This window comes from Lontra canadensis, unplaced genomic scaffold (assembly GCF_010015895.1).
Source record: "Lontra canadensis isolate GAN:19392208 unplaced genomic scaffold, GSC_riverotter_1.0 scaffold32, whole genome shotgun sequence".
NCBI classification, from domain to species: domain Eukaryota; kingdom Metazoa; phylum Chordata; class Mammalia; order Carnivora; family Mustelidae; genus Lontra; species Lontra canadensis.
The window spans coordinates 5,075,638-5,084,450 of NW_022631026.1; positions in this window are offsets into that span (position 1 = coordinate 5,075,638).

The following is an 8,813-nucleotide window of genomic DNA, read 5'->3' on the forward strand; positions in this document are numbered from 1 at the left end:
AGGAGAAAATAAGAGATCTTGAAAATCAATAAGAAATGCATAAAAGAGCTAATGGAAGAAAAGGGCAAAAGAGATAAACAGGCAATTATCACAAGAGAAGTGTAAATTGATAACCAAATATGAAAAAAAAATTAGTCATCCCGGAAATAAACAGAAAATTTATATTAAAACAACAGAGACCATTTTAGATCCATAAGATCAGCAATTTCCAGAAGGCTGGTAATGTTGATTGTACTAATATTTTAAAGGTTCTTAACCTCTGGTCCAGCAATCCCAAACAAAGGAACCACAACAGGAGCATGACCAGAACCACAGGTTATGACTGCATTATATTTATTGACTGAAAAGTCCCGAGGAGCTACATATCAGCACTGGGTACAACAGGCTCACTACTGTAATCAATAAAATCAAATGGGTAGGTGCCAGTTGTCCAAAAATGGAGAAATGTCCAAATAAATAATGATATCTCGATACATGTATACTGAGGTGAATGTACACATATTATTATAAAAATAGTTCTAAGATGTATTTTTAAATCAAAATTAAAAATAATAATGTACAGTATGGTAACAAACATAACACGTAAAAAATTTTTAAATTGCAGAAAGACATATTAGATGATGATGCCCTTACTGTAAAACATCACCATCACCATCATATGTATGCAGAGCCACACACATGCATAGAAAACCTAAGGGTCTACACCAAATCATAGCATGGAAATCTCAAGAGAGGGTGTTGGGATTCAGATTGTGGTCAAGGGGACAGTCAACTTATAAGTAATGCTTGAGCAGCTTTTAATGAAATGACTGTATGATACATGTATCTACCACTAACATAATTACAAGAAATACCTTTCTCATTTAAGGTTTGTAACCAAGGTGCTCTCCTACAGCTCTGATTCAAGGGGAATGTGTGAGCCAGAGGGGAGGGAGGTGTGGTTTTGCTATTTTTTTTCCTGTTTCCCATGCACAAGACTGTTAAAACAAGTGCTTTAAGAGTAAATTTTGCCTTCCACCACACCACACTTTCTCTCCAAATATTGTTCTTAAGACTCATCTGTGCTTCTCAAACTGTAATGTGCCTCAGAATCAGATGAAGGGCTTATTAAAACAGATTTTGGGGTCCCACCCCCAAAGTTTTGGATTTAGTAGGTCTGGAATGCACCTGAGAATTTGCACTTCTAACCAACACCCATATTTTGCTACTGTTGCTCGCTGATCTGGGATCACATTTTGAGATTCATTTCTCTGTAGAAATTTGCATGCTTTCCTGCTCTGGGTGCATGGCCCATATCCTACTATCTATGCTTTTGAGGTTATTTGCTTCCATTATGTCTGTACAGTGGAAATATTACATAATGGTGTGCTTCTGAGCATGTCTTCACAACTCTCTCTTAAGTGATATCACCCTAGTAGCCTGAAGTCAACAAAGGCAAAAAATCAGCAAATGCTACAAAATCAACAAACCCCCAACCATGAGAGTCACTTGTTAAACATTCACTAGTACACTACTGATTAAAGACAACCATTATTACTGCAAAATAATTCAGATATGAGTGTGGGTGTCCTGGTGCCAATTTACCCAAAAGAGTTCTGGTTTTCTGGCTTAGACACCCAAAATGTCCCTTTTTTCTACCTAGAGAGGGACTCTTGTCTGGCTATGACTATGTTTTAGGGCTCTGTGATGTAAACTTGCCTAGAAAGAAGAAGGAACATGAAGCCCAGAAGTGCTCCAGGTTGGGCTACGAGGGAATTGTTTTTCTAAGCGGTGCGGACAGGATAGTTATTCAGGCCATGACGTCTCCTGCTTCCATGTACAGACCTCACTGCACTGTGTCATAGAAATGCAGCTAAAACTGTCAGGGAGGTTCAGGCCAGTCTGCAAAGCACTCTTGCAAAGCTCTTCTTAGGCTTAGTTCCTCCCAGGTAACCTGGCCCTGAAGTTTCCTCTTGGCTCATCCTACCATTTTACCTTTTAATAATTGTTGAGCATGAATGCATTGCTCGAATACCTACTCTGGCTTTTCTGGCTCACTGATTTGAAAAGCAAGAATATCAAAGGCTCTTTATGGCTCCGGAGAAAGAGCAGCCCAGGATCGGGGCATCGGAAAGGCCTGAAGCCAAATCCCCATTTTTGCCCTTTCTACACCAGGATGCTGGCCACGTTAGGCAGCCTCATTTTCCTCCTGTGTAAAATAAGTCCAGTATTACTTTACTCTGAGGTGTTGTCAAGATTAGAAGGGCTCATGAAAAATGATTCTAGTAGAAAAGCTGGGTGAGCTACAATAAGCATCTGAACTCTGGCTTAAAAACATAAATCAGAGCATCTTCTCTTGAGGGACCCAGTGGAAGAACTTTCCAGGGAATTAAATCAGAATGAACACTAATTGCTTTCCAAGCCCATATTCTGAGTTCTAACTTACCATCCAGGTAGCCTGCCCTGCCATTAACTAACTTTGCCTGTGTGAAGTCAGAAAGAGCTCCCTGGTTCATAGCTCTTCCCCTCTGAACACCGACAGCTGTTGGCGTCAGGAGCCATTTTCTTTACTAGCATTATTGAAGAAGAGATTTGCTGATGAGAAATTCCAAAAGGTTTGCCTTCTCTTTATTTGGGGGGGCAGAGAATGCCTTCTAGCGTCTTCAGATTTGATGGGGATGGCCCCGGCGTGTGAACTACACAGAGGTACACAGCATCCTACGGCACGTCTGCTTCACTCTTCCTTCTTCAAGCGCACAGGAAACCCTGCTGCCCGGCGGTGACAGGTGCGTGGCTGCTCAGGCTGTTCTGTCCAAATGAAGCTGGAGCCCCTCAAAGCATCTCCCGTTCGAAGTCATGCATTCCTGTTTTGAGTCCAAGAGCTGCCGTATTTTAGACCTGGCAGAGACAACAGGAATCACTCGACCCAACCAAACACTTCAAGGAGGAAGAAACGGAAGACAAGGAAGCAGAGCACCGGAGGACCCCTGCCCCTCACCCCCAGCCCCTGTCACAACTACTGAGTAGCTGAGCCAGCGTTTACGCCAGCAATCTCAACAAGACATTTCAAAATCTTGTCGGGCTTGTTGAAACTTCTAGAAATGAATACTGGGATATTTTACACTAAAACAAGCAAAAACTTAGCAAGGTTGAGAAATAATAACTAAGACATATATTATGAAGTTCTTACAAATCTTACTGATGGTTAAAACTGTGCAAGAACATACATGATGATAATGATCATAACAGCAAGAACTTACTGGAAGCCTGTGTGCCGCATGAACGTATTTTCATACTGGTCTGGGGTCATCATATACACAAGATCACTTTAATGTTCACAAGAATACCAAAAGCAAATATAAGGGTCTCTCTTCTACTGAGAAACCATAGAGGTCTACAGAATTGTAAGCACCAGGCTGACCAGCAGGAAAGCCAAGATTTGAACTCACCATTTCTTTGACCCCAGACCCTGTTCTTAAATGTCAGGGCCAACTTCTCTATTTCTCACCTCAAACCTCCATCTAAGGCTCACTCCTGCTTCCCAGGCAGTGACCTTTTCTTTCTATTCTCTCCTGCCCCTTGCCTTCCAGTGACTGTCAGCATTAGTACTATTCACAGAGCCTGGCTTTGGAATCAGTTAAAATCTCCCCGGCTCTTGACATGGGCAAGGCCTTCCTGTTTAAAGCTTCTGTGGCTAATCACCTCCCTTCGGCTGGGGCATCAAGCAGAGGACACACTTGCTGAATCGAGGAAGCCACGAAAGCTGACAAAGCTCAGGAAGCAGAGCCACGGCTGCCAGGGACCAGGGAGTGGGGCAAAGGGACAGACTTGAGCGAAGGGTGGTAGGACGATGCTGTCTTGATACAAATGTTCTGTAACCTCCATCGCCTTGTTGGTTACATGACTGTATACACGTGTCAAAACTCATCAAGTTGTACTTCAAATGAATGAATTTCATTGCATATAAATTATGCTTTGATGAAGCTTATTGAAATCAACCCTCAAAGTTATGATCTCGAGTCAGTACTTCTCCACTCCCTTTGAAGATCCAAAATACCAGTCAAGGTCGCTGCAGCAAAGACAGGGCAAGACCAACGGGAGTGTACTTTGGTAAACAGGCTGTTCGTAAGGAAGCACCCAAGGTGTGGGGTCATCACGAGAACTGCTCACTCTCCTGAGGCTGGGAACGTCCTAGAGCCGTGAATACTTGTAGACGGGAGAGAGAAGAGGAGACGGTAGGGATGTGAGGACGGTAACCAGACAGCAGCTGTAGTCCCAGGTTAAGCCAAGGAATGTAGCCAGTCCCTGGGCCCGACAGAGAGAGCTAGGGAAATAAATCTCTGGCCCCACTCTACTCCCTCTCTTCAATCTCACTCGAGTGCCCCGCAAGACCCAAATTCAACCTGAAGCCAGACCTGCAGTGCAGTCCTCTGGGTCAGTGCCCTGGGTCACAGTGCAAGCTGCAGAAGGGCATGGGGCGTGAAAGGCAAAGAGGAGGCACCCAGCATGGCCCAACTGAGCACCCACCCCGGCTTTTGCTCCTGGGCTGGGGACACACCAGCTCTTCTCTACCTTCACTCTCACTGCTTCCTTCTTGTTCTACCTTTAGCACAAGGTGACACGGATATTAACTTCTCCCTCAGAGTCTGCTCATGATCGGAAGAGGACAGATCAGTGGGTTCGAAACTTCCCCGACGTGACCCCTCCAGATGGTGAACACCAGGCACGAGGCCATTCCTCTGCCTGTGAGTGAGGAGCACAGCTGCTTAACAGCCACCAACACAAAGTCAGCCGGGCTCCAGGATTTCCAAGTAAAAGGGGATTGGGTGCTTTTGTCTTGAAAATTAGAGTTATTCTTGGTTCCTTTCTTTCTATCGCACTCATAACCTACTCATTAATGACCCTCATGTCTCTAGTATCAGGAAATGACCCCTAATATCACCTCCACTGTTCCATCGCAGCCAGAGGATCATCTGGAATTAAACGCCAAGACATTTCTGGGTTCCAAAGCTTCCCCTGACTTCCCATCTCAGCCAAGAGCAGGACACAAAATCCTTAGAAGGGTCTGGTGGGCTCCTTAGGACCTGCTCTCCCCCATACATACTTGAATTCCCTCTCTGAGCCACTAGCCACAGTTCTTCTCATCCTGGCCCGTCCACACTGGCCCCCCAGCGATTTCTGGAGCACCTCAGGAGTACTCCTGACTGCCTCAAGCTTCTGCGCCTGTCACTTGCTCCAGCCTCACGGCAAAAATGGCTCCCACAGGCCTCTTTCAGGCTCTTTTCCAAAAATGTAGGTGGAGTGCTCTGTGTGTTTACTGGTGTCACCAGCTTGAGCCATGGGTCCCCTCCTCCCCTACAAAATGCACACCATTCTTAGGTACAATTTTATGGACTCCGGGGACCCCCGGAAGCTTAGTCATGTATCCCCAGAGCTCTAAATCATCATGGTAAAGCATCACACAATCATAAAGGCACTACATTCACAGAAATGCGTTTTTTCTGTGAGGCTTCCTGAACCTCGTCCAGAGGTGCACCGCCGCTCTCATCTGTGTCACGGAAGTCAGCAGGAAGCATCTGACTCAGTCCCCGGAAAACTCTTCACAAGCAACTTTTCTAAAATACCTGAATCAGTAGCAGCCTCCATGATCTGGAATGTTTCTCAGTATAAATCTACCTTGTTTCCAAAGAAACTTTCTTTTTCAGTAGCTCTCCACAGCTGAGCCCATGCTAGGACCATCGGGGAAACCTATTACCTGACACTAATAGGGCTTGAGAAAGAAGCAGGCGCTGTTACTAATATCCTCGTTCTGGGCTCGGAGATAAGAGCCCTTTCTATGCCAAGCTTTGTTACAAGTGAAATTTCTCATCCCGGCTGCAGATAAGATGTCCCTCGCTGCTGAAAGCACTCGCGGGTTTCCATTGAACACACTGTGAATGGAGCCGTCTGAGAAGCTGTTTATCACCCTCTTCCGACTTTCACCTCTGCTTTCTCATCGTCCCAGGGCCCTGAAACCACAACAGTGAGAACTCACCTTCAACCTCCCTAAACCCACCCTGCGGGCTAGCACACACTCATCTTAAAGGTGTTGTGTGTGGGGCCACGAGGACAGGTCCCGTCCCTGAGGTCTGATGCTGGGAGCGGGGCCCCCACTCTGAAATGAGCCGGGCATCCAGATGAGAGACAGCGACCGCAGACCAAAGCAGTAAGCTGCTGGAGAGTATCATGCAGCAGATGTAAGGAAGCAATTTCAGCTGTGCCTACCCACACTGGGCTCACTCCAGTCCACGCTGACTTTATGGGAATAAGTTTGTTCTTTGTGAGGATAATGCTTCCAATGAGCAATCCTATCCAAATGAATTCTTATCTTATCTCTTGGCTCCTATACTCCGTCCTGCCCCAGTCCAGTGGCCTCCTAGCTTGTCTCCTGCCCCTCACTCTCAGTTCTTTTAAAAGCACACACTACTCAGATCCAAAGTCTCAAACGCACTTGTATCTGAAACCACAGAAGGCTGGTAGAAACCACAGGACAGCCACCTAGGATGGCACCAGAGCTGAGCTCTCCCCCACCAAGAGCTGCTGCTGTCACCCACCTCAGGAGTGACTGGTTAGGGCACCTGGACCTCTGGGCCTTCCGCAATTGTTCTGGGTTCCCCTCTCATGCCCTCCCTACATCATTAGTTAACGTCAAGATTAGAGGCTGCATAATCATTCTATCCACAGGACCTACCTTCTGCATAATAGTTTCTCAATAATTATTTTACGGGTGAGGTTATATCGAGCTTGAGAACAAATACAAAAAGCCTGATTTCTTTTTTTGGTCACTGCTGTCAAGCAGCCTCTGCGAGATATGTGTAATTATTTTAGACAGTTACGAGTCATAGCTATTTCAAAAGACCAGCGTACCTAAATCGAACCTTCCAGTTCAGGGAGCTCGTCCCTCCCTGGGTCTCAGAAGAAGGGGGTAGTGTCTGTTTTGTCTCTCCCCCCTCCTCCTTCCTCTTCTCTCCCCCCATGATATGGCCTCTGGATGCTCCAGAATCCACAGGAAGAGGACAAACAGGAAAGGAGCAAAGGACTGACTTAGCCGATGGCTTTGGTGGTTCTCTTTTGCCATCCTGAATGGCCCTGCACCCCGCTGCGAGGCGGCCTCCTCCACTGGTTTGTTGTAATCTTTCCCCACATATGGGATCCTTTTCTCTAGATGTGTGACTTCCTCCTATCAAGTACACACTTAAAAATATTTGTTCCTCTCCTCCATTTTGGAAGATTTCTTTTATTAGCAGAGCTGGAGCAAAGAGCCTTCTGGTCAGTTCATAGCTGACCCAGGAATCCCAAGTACCTTGATAAGTGAGCTTTGATCATCCTGACCACACCAAGAGGCAGCAGGCACCATGGCTCATTCTGTTAAATGGCTGGATCCTTGAGACTACCCACTTTCCTCACGGAGGTCCAGAAAGGTGAGAGATTTGCCAGATTTACACAAGAAGACAAAGAGTAGATTTGTTATTTGGGGGAGAAAGGCAGGCAGGAAGTGGCAGGCATCATTTTCTTCTGATTTTAAACATTATACAGTTTCATCATAAAATCTGGAAAGCATAAAAGGAGGAAGAATTTAGTTGTTATTAAGAGGTAGATTATTCAGGGGCACCTGGGTGGCTCAGTGGTTAAGCCTCTGCCTTCGGCTCAGGTCATGATCTGGGATCAAGTCCCGCATCGGGCTCTCTGCTCAGCAGGGAGCCTGCTTCCCCCTCTCTCTCTGCCTGCCTCTCTGCCTACTTGTGATTGATGTCTGTCAAATAACTAAATAAAATCTTAAAAAAAAAAGAGGTAGATTATTCAGATTATTAATAGAGATATTAAGGAGATGTAGACATTATTGAAGAGATACATGATTCATTAAAAGATAGATTTAAAAGGATATTTAGAGACTTTCTTTTCAAATTTTTCCCCATGTATCAGTTTATATGTCCTCCTGTTATTACGCTTAATTGAATTTATGTTTTCTTTCTATTTGTTTTGCTTAATTAGATCTGCTAGTGTTTTATATACTTTATTATTTTCTTTCAAGAGACAACTCTCGATATTTATGCATTTCACATTTCTTTTTTCTAATGCACTAATGTCTGCTTTTGTCTTAAGTATACTCCTCCACTTCCTTTTCATAAACTTGATATTGTTTTCTCACTAATCATTTGGGTTAAATGTTTTATTAATTATCATTATGGGCTTAATAATAAAAATTCTTAGGATTACAAATCTGATGTAGAGTAGAATATGCATGCTTCTCAACTCTTCATACATAACACCTTCAATGCTATTATTTTGTAATAGTTGGCAACAGATTTTCTTAAATCCCCTCTTTGATCCAGGAGTTATTCAAAGAGCTGTTTCCATATTTTTAATTTTCTAAGTGATTAAGACTTTTGTTTACCCTTTCACTATTACTATTTTAATTCCTCCATTTCTGAATTATTTCTGTTCCTCTCTCAGTTGACAAGGAGATATGCTTTTAGATTACTCTTTCAAAAATAACTTCTGAGTGATTTATTTACTAGATATTTTTAATTTCTGCTATTGCTTTTATCTCTCCGTGTGTTGATTTTCTATGGTTGCATGAGAAGTTACCACAGGATTGGTGGCTAAAACAAGAAAGTTTGTAAGTGAAGGAAAAGGTAAATATGGGAGGGGGCAGGAGGGAGGGAAGATAGTAGAAGGAAGAAAGGAAACTAACAGAGCAAAGCATATCTATGTGGGGCCCAGGACGCCCTGATAAAGGGCCATGAAGAAAAGGGCAATGGTGGGAAGACAAGGACAGCTTCCTTTGTTTAACT